The following is a 19162-nucleotide window of genomic DNA, read 5'->3' as shown; positions in this document are numbered from 1 at the left end:
CTCCTCCTCACTGCAAGCTGGCTGCAGGTCAGAGGAACATCACTCCTTGGGATTGTAATTATATCCTTCTGGCACAGGCCAGCTGGGAGGCAAGTCCTTTGCCTGCTAATTATAGGACATTATATTGCTATTAAACTGCACATTCCAGCTCGGCAGACAACCCACGGCTCGCTTGGCTTTGCCTGGTCACCAGAAGGAGCCTGCACGTCCTTCACCAAGCCCAGAGGCAGTGGGACAGAGAATGGGCATACAGGTGGGCTCCAGCAAACCTCCTCCCTCCCCTTCCTTCCTCCCTGGTCTCCAGAAAACCCCACAGCTCCAGGCAGCTGCGAAGGCTGCTCGTTCACGGGACAGGTACCTCCAGAGCAGAGGAATCGAGGAATCACAGTGGTTTGGTTGGAAGAAACCTTAAAGCCCATCCAGTTCCACCCCCCCTAAGCCCCATCCAGCCTGGCCTTGGACACTTCCAGGGATCCAGGGGCAGCCACAGCTTCTCTGGTCACCCTGTGCCAGGGCCTCACCACCATCCCAAGGAACAATTTCTTCCAAAGAATTTCATCCTAAGAAGTTATAAACATCTCTCCAGCTGGGAAGTGTTCCCTCCATTTCAAGCCCTTCCCTGTCTCAAGGAGCAGCATTTAAACTGCAAAAATCCTTGGGACAGGCCAGACCTGTCCATCTCTGACAGGAATTTTCAAGTCCCAAATGCACAGATGTTGATCTTGGTGCACCCCAAGCTGTGAGCTGATTTTGGGTTGCCACGTTCTGAGGGGGGAAAAGTACAACTGACACCATCAATCTTCCCACTGCCAAAACCACAGAACATCTTGGAAAACAACCACAAAAATCACCCTGAGCGTTCTGCAGATGTGTACAGAGCAGGCCTAAATCCCCTCTCTGGTTTACAGTCCTTCAAGAAAAACGAAACAGCAAAACCATGTTGAAAAACTGATTATGACAACCTTTACCAAGGCTGCCGACCTTTCTCCTGGGTTGCCATCTACTGCCACCATCTCCTGCTCTCCTCTTGCTGCCTTCCTTTCCCAAGCCCTGCCCCAATCCCCCCTCGTGACTGCTGGCAGCCCTGGGCTGGAGCTCAGGCGGATGAGCCAGGCAGCGTGACCGCTCATCCCAAATGGCTCTGGGCAGGGATGATGAGTCCAAAAGGGACACAAGTCCTCCCCTCCCCTCCCTGCACAGCCTCAGCCCCAGGAGCAGGCTGCAGCCACACAGAATTCACTCAATCCCTTTTATTCTTATTCCCTGCTCGCCCCCAAACAGGACCTTCCCCCCTCAGAAAGCGATGGCCCTGCCAGGCTCTGCCTCCGCACCCATTTGCTCATTAAAAGGGGGAAGGAAAAAAAAAAAAATACAGTAATGGTCCTTTTTTTTCTTTCTTCCTCCTTGAGGAAGGCAGGACCCTGGCAAATGGTTTTGCCCCTGGGCTGAGCCATGGCCAGTTCCACCCCCTGCATGAGGGAGTTAATGGAATACACAGCAGAAGGGCCCTCCCGCCTCCCGCTCCAGGACTTCAGCTGACTCCAGGACGGCTAATCCCATTACAAGAAAATAACGTGGATAATTCAAGCTAATGAAATCGTTACAAGAATGTGGACAGCCAGGGGTGGACATTCAGAGCCAATTTAACACTCCTTGGTGTTGTTATCCCCAGCACAGGAAATATCTGAAAAGGAGGAAGGGAAAGGGAAGGAGGGAAGAAAAAAGCCTTCCTCTCTTGTTAGCTTAAATCCTGTTAGAGAGTTCAGGAATTAATCTGGCACCCATCTCCCCTATTACCATTATCAGCAGCAGCATCAATAATGTCTCCTTCACCTCTGAAAATCAGCAAATGAAGGCACAGAAAGACAAGGTGGGAGGGAAAGCTGTGGATCCAGAGCCGAGTCAAACCGTGGCTCCCTCCGGCTCTGGTGGAGCTGTGGGTGGAGGGATTTGGCAGCAGAGCAGGGCTCTGTGTCCCCCTGGCCCACAGATGAAGTGACACCAGCAAACAGGTGCCCAGTGCACAGCTGATCCTTCATTCCCTGCGCTGGCCAGTCCTGCTGGATAATCAAAGCACCTCAAAATCCATGTGAAAAGCCAGCAGGACACAGGACAGCCTTTTCCAGCTTCCTCTCCTCTTCTGCCCAGCAGCATCGTTGTCTTTGTTTGGATGCCCCTCGATCTGCTGCTGGGTTTTGCTTTATGTGATTCCTCTTTTTCCTTGTGCTGCTGCCTGCTCCAAGCCATGGATCCCTTCCTGAGCCCCATTTCCTAGGGCAGGTGCAAAGGCAGGCTCCCCTCAGTGCAGCATCTCACAGGTTCCCTGGGATAACACTGCTGCTGGTCCCAGCTCTGCACTTCCCTCCTCATGGAGGCAGTCCATGAGATCCACTACAAAACAGTCCTGGGAAAGCTGCTCCAGCTTCTGGATTGCCCTCACACCCTCTGTGCCGTGGGAAACTCCAAGCTTATCGAATTTTGGTACAGAGCTTCATGAATTATTTAGCTGCCCAACACCACAACTACTGCAAGTGCCAGGGACTATGTGGACATGGATGTGCTTCTTCCAAGGAGCTGGGAATTTACCCACAAATCCCATTTTTAGTGGACAGTGGCAGCAGCTTCCCTCGGAGCTCGTGGCAAAGCAGGATGAGGAACAAAACAGCTTTGGCCCCAGAGCAGGAGGCAGCCAGGGGATCTTCCCTCTCCTCGAGATGCTGGCTCAGGAGGCAGTGCCTGCTTCCCGTGGCTTAACTGGCTCGTTTAAAAACACAGCAAAACATTTTATCCCTTCTCGATTTATTTTCCTTAACAGTTGCTTATGAGGGACCTTATCAAAAGCGTTCTGAAATTCCAAGTAAATTAGTCATTAGGCAGGTTTTCAGAACAGTAATTAGGCCACTCCATGCCCCTGATGTATTATTTACCTGAGAAGATCTACATAATTAGGGCTCTTCTTTATAACTGGTATTACACACACTAAATTCTACTCCAGTCTATCGTGTAATTACGCAATTAGGCCGCACGCTAAACAGAAACCAATCCTGAAAACCAAGCAGAAAGGAAAAAAAAAAACCACAACAGTAATTATTATTTTTTTAAATCCTCCATCAGCAGCACAGCAGCAAGTCTTAAAATTTTAATATCCCTCCACTTAAGTCATTTCTAAGCAGGTGCTGCAACCAGGTTTGGTTTCTTAATTTTGCCGTGTTTAATCTGACTTTGGGAGGTTTTAACATCGGGAGAGATGGGTTTTAAAGGCTGATAGGAAAAGGGGCCTTTCCCTTCCCTGGATTTGCTGTGCTGGTGGGAGCAGTGGGGTGTCCCTGCTGTGTCCCTTTGCAGCCCCTCAGCCCCCTGCTCCTCCCAATCCCTGCTGATTTTCCATGTTCACTGTGGTGTGAGTGCCACAGCCATCCCGCCCTCCAGAGCCGGCTCCCACCATGGAATCCTAGTGTGGCAGAAAGGAATGAGAGCCCTGGAGCCCCTGCAGCAGGAGATGGGATGTGCAGAGCCCCACCCAGCAGCCTCACACACCTTTAGGGTGGAGGGATGGATGTAGTCAGCTCCTGATTTGTTCCCGTATTTCTTCTGCTCCCACTGCAAAGCAAGATCCCTTCCCGCCTGTGCCTGCCCATGGGGTTTTGCACATGCCCTGCTTCGTTTCCTGGCCCTTGCTGATGGAAGAGCCTGCACCATTGGGGTAGAAAGTATTTTTTTAATCCACTTCTTGCCATAAATCTACTTTGGACTTGGTGACACCAAGGAAAAGCAGCCAGGACTCGCTGACACCTCCTGGAGAAGACACCTGCCTATTCTCCACCTTTATTTCCGTGCTTTAAAGACAACGATGATTCACTGCTTAATGAAAGCAGGAACAGATTTCCTCCTGAAATTTTACACCTCAATGCCTACAATTTCCAGTTCCTGAGGGAGAGGGGAAGGTGCAGAGCTGGCACAGGGAACACCACAAGCTTCAGGAGGTTTAAGCAGCACTCCTGAACTTGAACAGTGAAATGAGTTTGGGAGTTCAAAGCCACCCCAAAAGAGTTTGAGCTGGTGACTCAGAGGATTTAAAGATAACTGGTGGATGTGTGATGGAAGAGGTCAGCCCGAAGCAGGATGGAGGTGGAAAATCTCACTTTAATATTATTCATTATTAATATTATTCAGGTTTTGTTGCTTCTCTCTTTGGCAATCTTACAGAGCTCTGAGCTGGTTCTGGTCACAGCAGGGCTCTTGTCCCCTCTGCTGTCATGGGTCAGCCACAACCAAATCCCCTCATTTCACCCATCCAACCTCTTCCTTCTTATTCCTACTAATAACACTAATTACTCCTAATAGTAATCACTTAATTATTTTTATTTTTTTCTGGGGGAGACAAAAGTCATTCAAGTCTGGAGGAGAAAGGACCAGCTCCACCAGGACATCTTCCCCCACATCACCTCCCAGGAGCACACCAGGACCAAACCATGCTCCCCTGGCAGCTGTCCCTGGGATGCACAAATGCAGCAGCCACGACCCCTCCTGAAATCTCAATCCTTGCACAGCCTTCAACAAGAGTCTCCAATGCCTGCAAAGCCTTTCCCAGAGCTCACAGTCCTAAGCCACAATTCTCCCAGCACGCAGCACCTTGCAGGACCAGGGCTTAGGAGGCACCAAGTCACTGCCCTAATCACCAGAGGGTCAGGATTTCACAGGAACCCGCAGCTCCAACAGCGCTGAGATTTAGGGATTTAGCTCTCCTGGGCTCTTTTGAAAATCCTGATCAGAGTGCAGCTCTGGACAAAAAAATAAGTTATGCTAAAAATAGTGCTCACAGGAGGGTCTGGTGCAGATCTCTCTGCTCCTGGAGGATTCTTATGAGTCAGCTCCTTTCAAAGACAAGAGGAAGTTTGTACAACTAGCAACTAGGAAACAGAAGGAAGCCAAAGGTGTACCCAGAGCATCCCTTGGAGAAGGAAGCCTTGCTGTTAAGCCACCAGCTGCATCAACAATCCAAAAAATAATAATATATCTCATATTCACCTGTAGAACCTCCTGCACTGAGCTGGAGAATAAAAATAGAAGCAGTGAGATATTTATAGGCACACAGCTATTTTAACACAGCTCTGCTTTAAAGAGAATCCTTATTTAAGTCTTGTCCCTGTAAAGCTGCAGGATGACTTAGAAAAATAACCTGATTAATTATTTTCATCAGGAGAACAGAGAAACACAGAGGGAAGATCAAATGCACGCAAGCGCAGCGGGAATGCGGTAGCTGTGCTGGTGACTCAAACACAACGAGGCTGCTGAGCTCTCCTGAGCCCAGGCTTGTCCCCAGGAGCCCAGCCTGGCCACATGTGACACCTGCCAGGGCTCAGAACGAGGCAAAGCATTAACAGCAGGCACAGAAGAGCTCCTTGGTGAGGCCAGCTGGGAGCCACCACGCTCCAGAGACAGCAGAACATCCCATTTTCTGCTCATGCTGGTAGAGCAGAGCTGTATTTTCACTGCTCACAGTCCAATCTGCCCATCCTGTGCCCAAAACTGGAGGTGTGGCTGCTGCCCAAGCTATGATTGGTGGCTGTCCTCCTGCCATGACCACAGCAAAGCTCAGAGGCTGCTTTGCCATGGGATTTGTCTTTACAGGTCACCTGGAAAAGTCCCAAAAGACAGGACAGGGAAGCAAGCACTGTCTGAGCCACCACGGGATTCAGTGATGGCGTTTCCACTCCATTCCATGGAAACTCATCGCTCTCCACCCATCTCAGCAAGTGCTGGATGGAGAGGACAGAAATTTCCCAGGGAGCAAATGGTTTGGAGATCATCCAGTCCAACCCCACTGCCAAGAGCTCCAAGAAGTGGGGCCACGATGAGAGAAAAGGGGAAGGGATCACCCTTCCAGCCACAACCCACAAAAACAATGCAGGCACCAGGAAAAAAAGCGAGATGGGTTTTAGGGGTAGGAACAATCGAAATGGCAAAGAGCAGAACATCTGTCATGGAGAGGGAGCTTCAGCCAGGATGGGCTCAGGAAGCTGAGCTTGTGTGGGAGCTGTCAGCGTCCCAGCTGATGGCAGTAAGTCCCTGCAGAGGTGACAGCTCTGGCAGATGCAGTGAGCAAACAGCAGAAAAGGGGGAGAAATCAGACAGGAGGGAAAGGCAGCTGGATCTTTACAGGCAGAGCTGGGCTGTGCTCGCTGGCATTAAAAAAGGGAGGCAAGTGGTTAAAAAACAACTTTTATGCAGCATCCTTGCTGAGCACAGGTAGGGCAGGGCTGGCAGCTCCCCTCCCTCCCTCCTCCTCCTCCTCCAGACCTCCCTGCTGCAGCAGACCCAATTTCATGGGGTTTTTGCACAAGCAGCAGGGTGGAAAATGATCATCGGGAGGCAGCGCCCAGACCCCCCCAAGGTGAGCGGCCCCAGCCCACCTGGGTGGGTCCCTGGGCGAGGAAAGAGGCCACCAAGGAGCTCCCCAAATGGCTGCTGTGCTGGGGAGCAGGGGCACCCACGCTCCCCCCAGCCCCGTCACCCTCCCGGCTGCTGACGGCAGAGACAGCGCAGTCCTGCGTGACAGCGTGAAATTAATATGATTTTGGGGGAAGTTGGCAGTGAGTAATGAGCAGCTGAAACACCTCGTCCCCACCCCCTCGCCCCCCAGACTCTTTTAACCCCTCAGCTGCTGGCACGAGATCAAAGAGTGGGAAGAGCAAGAGCTGGGTTGAAGAGAAGCAGAGAAGGGCCGTGCAGCCCACCTGAAATGGGATTTACAGGGTGGATTTCGGCACAAGTCTCAGTGGTGCTGCTTGTGAGCAGCCCCAGCCTGTTGAGATGCTGAGACTGGCACTCCTGGGCTTGGAGAAGTCAACAGTGCTGCTTTTCCACGTGAGGTTTCACAAAGAGATGTCAAAAAAGTGGAAAAGATGAGGGGCTGAAGGAGGTCCAAACCTGTCCTCCAAACACCCCTGGGCAAGGCCCAGAGCCCACCCATGAGGGGACAGCCTGATGTACACAGAGCACTGATGGGCAGCACAACAAGAAGTGGTTTTCCAGCTTCCCTGGTACCTAATAAAAGGAAATGTGGGCAGGAAAAACATCCCATCTTCACAGGCAGCTGGTGTGAATCCCCGGGTGCCTGGTAAGTCAGTCCCACAGCAGCACCTTCCTGAGAGGACAAGGCTCAGGAGCTTCCTCCTGTACTTAACTGCAGCAAATTTAAGATCTCCTGTCCTCTACCAGATGCCTGAAGTGCTCAGGATACTGCTGGGGGAGAAGAGGAAAGAGAGGTGAGAAGACAGATGGTCGTCCTGATCAGCCTTAACTTGATTTCTTCAGGAAGAGCAGCGTGCAGACAGAAATGCTGCTGGTGCCAGCAGCTGCAGAAGCCAGCACAGTTCAAAGGCCCTGGGCACAGGGACTGCCTCAGGGGGGTGAGAGACTGTGCAATGGAAGGGCTTTAATTGCAATCACATCCCAAGGCTGAAAATCTCCTGGATTGAGAGAGGGAGAAAGGCTGCAGCAGGCATGAGGTTAAAAAAGTAATGATGCAAACAGAGATGCAAATAAAGGACACGATGTCATCGTGAGGAGAAAGCTGTGATTCATTAGAGGCTTGTTCAGGACCTTCTCGTGAAGTGAGACTGAAAAATACCCACACAAGTGAAAGATGGGGGGGGTGGAAGGATCAACAGCACCAGGAAAGAACTGGAGCTAAGAAATCCAACAGACAGAGGAACTGTAAGAGCAAGGAAATAATCATCTTGACTGTACCTTGATGAAAGGCTGAGACACAAGCTCAAAAGTCAGTCCAGTGTGATTTCAACAGTACAGATTGTGCAATGCCCCAGCTGCCAGCCCCCAGAGGGCCAACTCTGGCAATGAACAAGAACTGGCCACAAGATAAGGCAAAAAACCCTGAAGCCATAAAATAGATAGCCTTCGAGAAATAATGGGTTAAAACATAGAATATGAAGGGAACATCTGGAAGTAATAAACACAACGACAGGAGGGAAAGAGAAGGATAAAAAAAATCACCGGACTAAGCGTAATTTAAGCCGAAGCTAAAGCATGCCTAATGTCAATATGATAAGTTGGCCCTAGGAGGTTGGGAACTCGGCCAACTACACCGGGAAAGGACCAAATTTGGAAAGAAGTTCAAAAGTTTAAGGAGGAAGACTCCTCGGAGACCCTCGCCCACGATGAAGGCCGACCGGAACGACCCCCGAAAAGATCCTCAAAATAGAAGTTTCCGCCCACGCCCCGCCTACGGCACGCCCCATATGAATATGCATTGATATGATGTAATTCCAAACCTAAACTGTATAAAAGGCATGCTTTTGTTGTAAGACTTTGGAAAACTCCCTTTAGAGATTTCCCCAACGTGCACGTTGCTAATAAAATACCTCCTGTCTATCTGACTTAAACTGCGTCTCTTAGACAGTTATTCATCGCCTTTTGGGGCAAAATTCGGCATCAGTTCTGGCGACCCAGATGGGACGAAACAGGAGACTCAGACTTTGAGGGGTTCCCTCCGAAGAGCCGGTCCGGGGCCGGGACCCTCTGGGGCCCCTGACGGATTTTTGTCAGAAGAGACTCCCCTCCCGGACCAGCGCTCTTCGGCAGAGGAAGGATTCCCTGCATCTCCTGCTCCAATTAAGAGGTATTTTTAATTGTTTATTGGTTTTGGTTTAAAGCGCTTTATTGGGACACGGGGGTCAGACGTGACCACCGAAGGGTAAACCAGGGGACGCCCTGGTAAAAATCCCTAATTGGTACCATTTGTGTTCGATATCTCGGACATCATAGGTTTTGGTACTATTGGTGTTTGTCCCTAATTGGTACCATTTGTGTTCGATATCTCGGACATCATAGGTTTTGGTACTATTGGTGTTTGTCCCTAATTGGTACCATTTGTGTTCGATATCTCGGACATCATAGGTTTTGGTACCATTGGTGTTTGTATGTGTTTTGTGTCATAGGTTTTGGTACCATTGGTGTTTGTATGTGTTTTGTGTCATAGGTTTTGGTACCATTGGTGTTTGTATGTGTTTTGTGTCATAGGTTTTGGTACCATTGGTGTTTGTATGTGTTTTGTGTCATAGGTTTTGGTACCATTGGTGTTTGTATGTGTTTTGTGTGTTCGTTTTATGTGTTTGTTGCAAAGTTTTATAGGAGACATCTTGTCACTCTTTATGTAATAGACTGAAACGCGCATTGTGCTGTCTACGTGCCTTGAATTTGGGAAGCCGGTACTTCACAGTTTGAGGGCGACTTTTTTTGTGACAAAACCTGGTAAAACAATTTTATTTTATAAGTGTGTGTTGTATGTGAGGGTGAGTGAGACGCAGCGTAGCTGCGAAGCGAGAGGGAGTCCTGCTCCGCATTTCCTGTTCTTCGCGAGAAGCCAGGTCGGAAACGGACGAAGCGATTGAGATTGTGTGCATGAAGTGTTAAAATATATCAGCATATCGTGGTTGCGAGAGAGGGACTGTTTCGGTTAACAGAAAACGCAGATACAGGGGATAGTCATGGGAGGTCAACAGAGTAAGGACGTAAATATGAAAACCCCCTTAGGGTGCATCCTAAAGCATTGGAAGGACCTGGGAGGGAGTCCGGGGTTGGAAGGAGGGCAGCCCATTAAAATCAGAGATTGACGGGAGAAAAAACAACCCTCAGGGACTAGATAGTCCACAGGGGTCAGGGAGCTACATGGATGCTGACAGCCCACCCACACTGGAGGTTGAGGGGGAGGAAGGCAGTGGGTCAGAAGCAGAGAGCCGAAGGGAGGCACGTAGCATACCCGAGCTCAGTCCATATGGAGATAGCAACACCTCCAGAAATGGAGGCGTCTGTAGAATGGAAACCAGTGCACCAAGGACTGGGGATAAAAGCAATTCACCGGGAGGCGACGTCCCTAAATTGAGATACAGCAAGAAGAATGATAATGAGGCATGCGAAAGGGAGGCAGAGAGTAACTCACAGAAACTGAACATAGTAATTCAGATAGAGGATAAGAGAAGTGGAGGGGGAGCAGAGGATGAGAGGAACCGCAGCCCGGGACAGGATAAGAGCTGGCAGATACAAAAGAGGCGACAGACGCAGGATGAGAATCGGATGGATTGTGTGATAGAGATAGGAGAGGAAAATGAAGAGCAAGAAGGGGGAAAGAAGAAAGAGAAGAGAAAGAATAGGGAAAGCATTGAGGCACAGGAAGAAAATCCCGGGGAGGGGACCAGTCACTCGTATTACACCAGATCTGTGGCACGGGGGGAAGCAAAGCAAGGGGAGAAAGGGAATCGCACGATAGCTCCTCTCCGACAAGTTATGCCAATGGTAGGGGAAAAGACTAGAGTAAAGGTGCCATTCTCGACGAGTGATTTGAACAATTGGAGGGATGAGGCAAGGAACTTCAGGAGGAATCCAGAGGGAGTAGCAAAGAGGTTTGAACTAATGGCAAAGAACTTAGATATTGATTGGGAGGATATAGAAGTGATGTTGTCAGAGTTGACAGATACGGAAAGGGAACTCGTATTGGAAACGGGGAGGCGACATGCCCAACTATTATCGGGGAGACTAGAAGATAATTTTCCCAGCAGTAAACCAGAGTGGGACCCGGGCAACGCGGAACACTATCAACGGCTAGTGCAGTATAGAGCTAGGGGAGGGTAAAAAGGAATTAGACTTTTTGATTGATACGGGAGCAACCTTTTCGGTTTTAAATCAAGAATTTGTACCTAAAAGTGATGAATTTGTGCAAGTTGTGGGAGCAACAGGCCAACCAGAAAAGGCTTACTTTTGAAACCCATTAAATACAAAATTGGGAAGCAAATGGGAATTCATCAGTTCCTGTATTTACCAAATTCACCAAAACCCCTACTAGGGAGAGACTTATTGGAGAACTTGGGGGCCGTAATAAAGTTTAACAAAGACCAATTGGAGTTTCAAGTAAATGAAGAACAACTGATTACAGCTCTAAGCCTAACGATCAGTTGTGTGGAGCCTAAACCTGAAAGCCACAATTTCGAGCAAATCCTGAGCAAGATGTACCCATTGGTGTGGGCTACTGATATACCTGGAAAATCAAAACAAGCAGCACCGATTGTCGTTGAACTTAAAGCTGGGACAAAACCGGTGAGAAAGAAACAATACCCTCTGAGGATAGAAGATAGGAAAGGGATTGAGCCCACAATCAGAAGGTTTATGGAACTGGGGTTATTGGTAGAATGCGAATCAGATTTTAATACACCAATCCTGCCAGTCAAGAAACCTAATGGAACCTATAGGTTAGTCCAGGATCTGAGAGCAGTAAATGAAATAACTAAGGCATTGCATCCGGTAGTTGCTAACCCATACACGCTTTTGACCAGACTGAAGGAGAATTTGGCCTGGTTCACCGTATTAGATTTAAAAGACGCGTTCTTTTGCCTCCCCTTAGCTCTCGAGAGTCAAAAGATTTTTGCCTTTGAGTGGGAATCTGTAGATAGTGGAAGAAAGACCCAACTCACCTGGACAGTGTTGCCCCAAGGGTGGTGCAATTCCCCTACGATTTTTGGGAATCAGTTAGCCAAGGAACTAGAACAGTGGGAAAGGCCGCTGGGAGATGGCACCCTTCTGCAGTACGTAGACGACCTCCTAATAGCAACAGCGACAGAGGAAGAATGCATTGAATGGACCATTTCCTTGCTGAATTTCCTGGGTTTAAATGGATATCGAGTCTCTCGACAGAAAGCACAGCTGGTACAGACACAAGTGGTGTACCTGGGATACGAAGTCTCCAGAGGACAGCGATCCCTGGGAGCAGCTAGGAAAGAGGCCATCTGCCAGATGCCCAAACCAGAGACGGTGAGAGATCTGCGCGCCTTTTTGGGATGACAGGTTGGTGTCGGTTATGGATCTACCAGTACGGGATACTCGCTAAACCACTGTATGATTTGTTGAAGGAGGCTAAGAGCATCCTAGTTTGGACTCCCGAGGCAGAAGAAGCCTTCAAGAAGTTGAAGATGGAACTAATGAGAGCACCAGCCTTAGGTCTCCCAGACGTATCAAAACCATTCTGGCTGTTCTCCCACGAACGACAAGGGATGGCCTTAGGAGTCCTAGCACAGCAGCTGGGACCGCACAAGAGAGCTGTGGCCTACTTCTCTAAGCGATTGGATGAAGTAAGCAAAGGATGGCCAGGCTGTCCGAGGGCAGTGGCCGCAGTGATAATTAACATAGAAGAGGCCAGGAAGCTCACGCTGGGCCAAAAGGTGACTGTACTAGTATCCCACACCGTGTCAGCTGTGCTGGAACAGAAAGGCAACCATTGGTTGTCGCCTTCCAGATTCCTAAAATACCAGGCCGTTCTGGCTGAATCAGATGACGTAACCATTCAGGGAACTAACATTGTGAACCCAGCTTCATTTCTAGAAGGAAGAGCCCCGGCAGAACCCATCGAACACGACTACCTGGAGACAATTGAAGCTGTCTATTCCAGTCGCCCGGACCTCAAAGAAGAGCCGTTCGAAGATGCGGACAACTGGTTCTCAGATGGCAGCAGCTTCGTGAAGCAAGGAGTAAGAATGGCTGGTTATGCGGTCACTACTACAGAAAGGGTAATTGAGTCGAACCCCTTACCCACAGGAACTTCAGCCCAGAAGGCAGAACTGATAGCTCTGACTCGAGCTCTGGAATTGGCAGAGAATATGCAAATCAATATATGGACAGACTCTAAATATGCCTTTTCTGTTGTACATGCTCATGGGGCCATCTGGAAAGAAAGAGGACTGTTGACTACACAAGGAAAAACAGTCAAACATGCAGAAGAGGTTCTGCGATTGCTAGAGGCGGTCCAACTCCCAGCTCAAGTGGCCATAATGCATTGTAAGGGACATCTGAAAGGCAATACTATTCCAGAAATAGGAAATAGAAAGGCAGATACAGAGGCCAAATTGGCTGCCACAAAGTCTAGGGAAGTGGGAATAATGGCCCTAATACCAGGAGACCTGGATATCAGTATCAAGCCAGATTACCAGGAATCAGACCATAAATGGATTCAAAGAAATAAGGGCAAAATATTAGAAAATGGTTAGGGTCAATTGGAAACAGGACAGTTAGTAGTACCAGGAAATGTGATGTGGCAGTTTGTAAAAGCAGAACATGAGAAGGCCCATTGGGGTTTGGATCCGCTTTACCAATATTTGCAAACCAGGATAGCAGGACCGAAATTATTTACTACTATAAAGCACGTAACATCCCAGTGCGAACGGTGCCTGAGAAATAACCCGAATACGGGAACCAAGATACACCAAGGAGCCATAAGTCGAGGTAAATTCCCAGGTGAAGTATGGCAAATTGATTTTTCTGAGCTCCCAAGAAAAGGGGGGGCTCCGATATTTGTTGGTATTAACTGATACATTTTCTGGGTGGCCTGAAGCATTCCCTTGCAGGACAAACAAGGAAAGAGAAGTGACCGAAATACTGTTGAATGAAATCATTCCGCGGTTTGGGGTACCGAAGAGTATTTCCTCGGATAGGGGTACACACTTCTGTGCGAAAGTGGTGAGAGCAATAAGCAAAGCATTATGGTATCAAGCCTTGCCTATTGCTCTGCTGAGGCTGAGAGTCAAACCAAGGTCAAAAGAGAAGCTAAGCCCATTCGAAATCCTGTATGGTAGACCTTATGCTATGCAAGTTGTAAACGGGGATGCCATAGGCCAAATCGGTAACCAGTACATTTATGATTATGTAATTACAGTGGGGAAACAATTGGATAAGAATGCTACCGTGGTAATAGAGCACCAACCTAAACAACCTGATTGTAAATTGCATCCGTTTAACCCCGGTGATTGGGTGTATGTTAAGAATCTTTTAGGAAAACCCCTACAAGAGAAGTGGGAAGGACCTTTCCAAGTGCTGCTGACTACCTTCACCGCGGTCCGGATCAAGGAGCGACCTACGTGGATTCATTACTCGCGGGTCAAGAAAGCTCCAGAGAGTAAACAAGAGGAACGGACATCATGACCTTGACTTCACCTCAAGCCCTTTCAACCCTGATCATTGGACTCTCGATAAGTATAGTTCTTCCCCGAGACTCTGACCCGATAGATCCATGGTCTCACGCACACCAGTGTACCCACCCGGAATGGGGAGCGAAGGGACCCTATTTCGAGGTATATGCCCTACGTAACAATCAGCCATACGCAAGTAAATTATGGCATCAATCTTCCATGGTAGCATACAAGGGAGACCAAATCCAAATTGGGTGTCGAGAGCTTGACTCAGTGGAAGGAAGAACAAAGCAGCTAGTATTGACAATTCGATCCTTGGGGAAGTCAGCATCCGAACATAACTTAATTACCTTTAGTCCGGTAAAAATGGGTAAGCCCACTATTTGGAGGCAGCAAAAGGGCCCAATTTCATGTCGGTGGAGTGATTTCCGGGAAGATCCAACCGGATCACAGCCCCAAAGACTTGCCCCAAGAAACCACTCCACCAGCGGAATGCAAACAATGTTTGGGCCAGTTATGATTATATCAAAAATAAGTGGCAATCGGTTAGCACAGAAGCATGTATTCCTAGAGGACAGCTAGGTTATGTTTGCGAAAACGCTGTAGTAGAGGCAGAAGATTTATGCTTAGATGCTGAAAATAGAGTGTGCACCTTTGAAGTGCTTTTGCGTAATCGAACACAGTCACAAGTTTACTATATAGGGAATGGGTGTGCTTGCGTACGGACAGCCTGTGACAATGTCACTATAGATAATTGCCAAGAGGAAACTAACAATACTAACTTTTGTGTATGCAACTTTACCAAAGTAGTGGGTTGCGATTTTCATTATACTGTCCCAATAACTACTCAACAGCTAATTAACACAGATTTTAACCTGTATCGAGAAATACCAGAATTGCAAATAGGGATGGATGTCAAAATTCTCAAAGCAATGCTTGCACACCCTAAAGTAAAGGAATTGGTGCAAAGAGTGAATCAAACAACTACACGGATGGTATGGCAGGTAGAACATGATTCAGAAAGAATAAAGAATGTCCTCACCGAAGTAGAACAAGTAGGCCAGCATCATTGGTGGGATATCTTCACAGGATTTTCCCCAACAGCCACACAGGTTTTCAATTACCTGGTGCCCCCAATGATATTGGTAGTTGGAGCCTTGTTGGTTTTAACTTTTACAAATATTTTTATGTGGTGGAAGCTAAGGATCATAATGAAAAGGACCCAAATGGTTTGGGCTATGGTACGAGCGCATCAGCGCTCTTAGGATTAGACATCAGCACTCTTAGGATCAGACCTTGACGAAAGAATTCGTAAGTCATAAGAAAAGGGGGGAATGAAGCCATAAAATAGATAGCCTTCGAGAAATAATGGGTTAAAACATAGAATATGAAGGGAACATCTGGAAGTAATAAACACAACGACAGGAGGGAAAGAGAAGGATAAAAAAAATCACCGGACTAAGCGTAATTTAAGCCGAAGCTAAAGCATGCCTAATGTCAATATGATAAGTTGGCCCTAGGAGGTTGGGAACTCGGCCAACTACACCGGGAAAGGACCAAATTTGGAAAGAAGTTCAAAAGTTTAAGGAGGAAGACTCCTCGGAGACCCTCGCCCACGATGAAGGCCGACCGGAACGACCCCCGAAAAGATCCTCAAAATAGAAGTTTCCGCCCACGCCCCGCCTACGGCACGCCCCATATGAATATGCATTGATATGATGTAATTCCAAACCTAAACTGTATAAAAGGCATGCTTTTGTTGTAAGACTTTGGAAAACTCCCTTTAGAGATTTCCCCAACGTGCACGTTGCTAATAAAATACCTCCTGTCTATCTGACTTAAACTGCGTCTCTTAGACAGTTATTCATCGCCTTTTGGGGCAAAATTCGGCATCAACCCCAAAACCTATGTTTTTCCTTTCTTAGACACACACATACTCTTCTTAATTCAGATAAAAAGAGACCTTGTAACACTAAGAACCCTGAGTGGGTTATTTCCAGGCCACAGCACAAGCAGGCTTTGGTTTTGCTCCCTCTGGAAAACCACCTGCCCACATGTGAAATTCTTTTGCACTGAAAAAATGGCAAAAACCCCACAGCAGAACCCCAGAGAGGCATTTGAACAAGACATTCCAAAAGCAGCCCCTTCCCCACCTCACTCCACCTCCCTGAGCCCCTCCACGCTGCTGAGCAGAGGAATTTGTGTAGAAAACTAATTAAAGTTCCCTCAGGAAGCTCGGCTGGATGCCCTGGAGAGAGGTGCTGTGGCAGGAGTCTGGAGGAAGCAGCCCTGAAATTCCCTTCATTTGCACAGGACAAATCCAGCTTTTGGGTGGGCAGAAAAGGACCTGGAGTATGTGAAGAGCAGAAAAGGGGAGAAAAAGAAATGTAAAAATCAAGTATGTAATGAATATCAGGAAAAGGATGTGCTGGAAAAAAAAAATAAAAAAATCTTCCTTCTGCTCTTGGGAAGAGCCACCTTTTAAAGCAACTTTGCTAAGATAACACAGAGTTAAACACTTCCTTATCTATGTTAAACACCTTTATGATTCAAACTGAAAAACAGCACTGCAAACCCATTTCCCTCTCCCCCACCCCATGGCTCGCTTTGGAGAGTGGCCAAATTAAAGTGGCCAGCTCCATTTCTGGGCTCTGAATATCAACCCAATTCTGCTGTGTTTGGGATTCCAGTCCATGAGGAGAGGACTTCAAAAAGGGGGGGAAAAAAATTAAAAGGAGTTTAATTTATGCTGTTTGAAACAGTAAGAGAAATAAAGCAGCCCAGCAGGTCCCTGTATTCCCACCTACAGCTGATGAGGCCGGTGCACATTTTTTGGCTTCCCAAAAAGCTCCTGCACCCTGTGCAACATCTCCTGGCACTGCAGTTTGGCCATGGAAACAGCAGGATTGGTAAGAGGCTGCAGGGATGCAGCTGGGATCAGCAGTGCAGGAGATGCAGGGCACACAATCCAAAGGTGTGGGAGAGCAGAGGGCACGGGGTGGTTCAGGGGGGCAGCCTGTGCCAGGGGTTCCTCACCCTCATGGGGCAATTCCTTGCCAATCCCATCTCTCCCTGCCCTCTGGCAGTGGGAAGCCATTCCCTGTGTCCTGTGCCTTGTCCCCAGTCCCTCTCCAGCTCTCCTGGAGCACTTTTAGGCCCTGGAAGGGGCTCTGAGGTGTCCCTGGAACCTTCTCTCCTGTGTCTCCCAGCCCTTCCATCAGCTCTGGCCTCGCTCCAGCAGCTCCACATCTGCCTTGTGCTGCCATCACAGCCCAAAGGCACTGAAAGCAAACAGCTGAGCTCTTCAGCCAGGACAGAGGGAGCCATCAACCAGGCAGCTCCCTTTCTTCCAAAAAACAAACTCAACACATCCAAAGGTGCAATTCTTGCAAGAACCTTCAAACAGCAGGGGTGGGAGCCCACAGCCAAAGGGTGACAGGGACAGCTTCATGCCAGGGTGGAAAACCTCAATCCTGAGGAGCATCCTGCAGCTCCCAGGGCCAGCCAAGCTCCTCCTCAGCCACTCAGCAGCCCAGCACAGCCCCTGCATTCCAGTGAGGAGCTGGAATCCAGCGTTAAGGCAGGCACCACATCCTCTGTGCCATCACCTGGTGCCTCGGGAGCAGCCCTGGCCCAGAGCTCCCAGCATGGAGAAGGGAGCCTTAAAATGTTGTTATCCCAAAGGACAAGGCTTGGGAATGCAGCCCAGTGCTGGAAACACCACAGAACACCCACACACAGCGCTGGGATGCTGAGCAGCACGTGATAACCCCTGGAGCAGGAGCCTGGGGAGGGCTTTGGAGAGCTCCTGGCCCTGGGGAACACGGTGTGGTGATCCCCCTCACCCCCACACCAAACTGAGAGGCACCTCCCAGCTGCCATTCCACACCTGAGCACCGAAACACCTTCTGCTCCCTGCTCTGCTCGTGACAGCTTTCCACCTGAGCGTGTTCCTCCAGGCCAGGTGCACACTGCACGGCCCTTCCAGCGCTCAGGGCAGCCCAGGAAGGTGGGATCCAAGCCCTGGGGCCTGGCTGCTTCCCCAGGGGCTTTCTGCTTCTCCAACACTCATTTTTGGGCACTCCCTTCTTGCAAGCAGAGCACCCAGTGCCAAGCAGAAGTGTCAGTGCTCCAGGGGAGTTCAGTGATTCCCCTGCTCTGCCTGTTCCTCCTGCCACCCCAGCACACCAGCAGCTCTGTCCTGGCTCACATGTCTCCTCCTGGCTTCTCCAGATGTCATCCAGCACCTGCAGCCCCCTGTGCTGCCCCCCTCAAACCCCAGGGAGATGCTCCCAGTGACTTCTGCAGCTGTCCCCAAGCCCTTGGGCCATCTGACTGCAGGGGGACAGCACAGAAACAAAAGTCAAGCAGCTAAGCAGCAGCAGCAATTGGTTCTGAGCCATTTCTAGCACAATATTGAAGGTTTTAAAAGTGAAACCCAGCAATCCTGGCAGCACTGGACATTCTGTTTGCATGGAATGCTCTAATTAACTCTGCCCAGCACTTGCTTAACAAACTCACGTTTTTCCTCAATTTTTTTTCCTCCTCCTGTGTCTTTCACCAGCACAGATTTTCCACATCTTCAACAGGGGAAGGAAAAATTGTCTCCAGTCATGTAGACTCCATTACTGGGAGAAAGGTGTGAACAGCAAGCATGTCTGGCAGACGGATTCATTATCCCACCGTGTCCTTTATAATGGGAAATGAAAAGCCCATTCTGGTAACTACACTTTATTATAATAGGTCAGAAGAAGTGAAAGGCATCATCTTATAAAATTAACTTCATAAAGACTGCGTAAAAAAAAGAAAAAAAAACAACTCTGCCAGTTTATCCACTGCATCTCCCTGCAGAGATTTTTTTTTTTCTTCTCCCAGAAGGGGCTGACTCCCAAGTCTTGTCCCACTTCACTTTTCCCCTCCATCAGAAGGAACAGTTCTTTTTCCTCCTAATCAGGCCCAGCCACTTGCTTTGCCAGGTGCAATAAATGCCATGTCTTTGTCAAGACAGAGAAAACAGTCAGCAAAGGAATTAAAATTAAAAGAGACACCCACCCCCAAAGGTCTTTGCAAGAAGCAGTGTTACTTTCTCTGTAGGAAAATCAGAATATGGAGATAAATACACAGATAACCTGTTCTTTGCTCTGCAATACCTTTCAATCGCTTTTCTGCTCGCTGCTTCTTTAGTCAAACTA

The 19162-nt window shown here is 48.7% G+C and overlaps 1 protein-coding gene and 1 long non-coding RNA gene across 2 annotated transcripts in view; one reads left to right on the top strand and one right to left on the bottom strand.

The window, feature by feature from the left end:
• The window catches only part of RBM19 (RNA binding motif protein 19), a 59798-nt gene that overhangs the window by 22279 nt on the left and 18357 nt on the right, over positions 1-19162 (bottom strand). The window lies entirely within an intron of this gene.
• On the top strand, positions 8553-13908 carry LOC131585642 (uncharacterized). Its single transcript, XR_009278999.1, has 3 exons — positions 8553-8641; positions 9183-9273; positions 13825-13908. It is a non-coding gene; the product is annotated as an uncharacterized LOC131585642 (long non-coding RNA).

The sequence above is a fragment of the Poecile atricapillus genome, chromosome 16 (assembly GCF_030490865.1).
Source record: "Poecile atricapillus isolate bPoeAtr1 chromosome 16, bPoeAtr1.hap1, whole genome shotgun sequence".
Taxonomy (NCBI): Eukaryota; Metazoa; Chordata; class Aves; order Passeriformes; family Paridae; genus Poecile; species Poecile atricapillus.
This window is presented reverse-complemented; position numbering and strand designations above follow the sequence as displayed.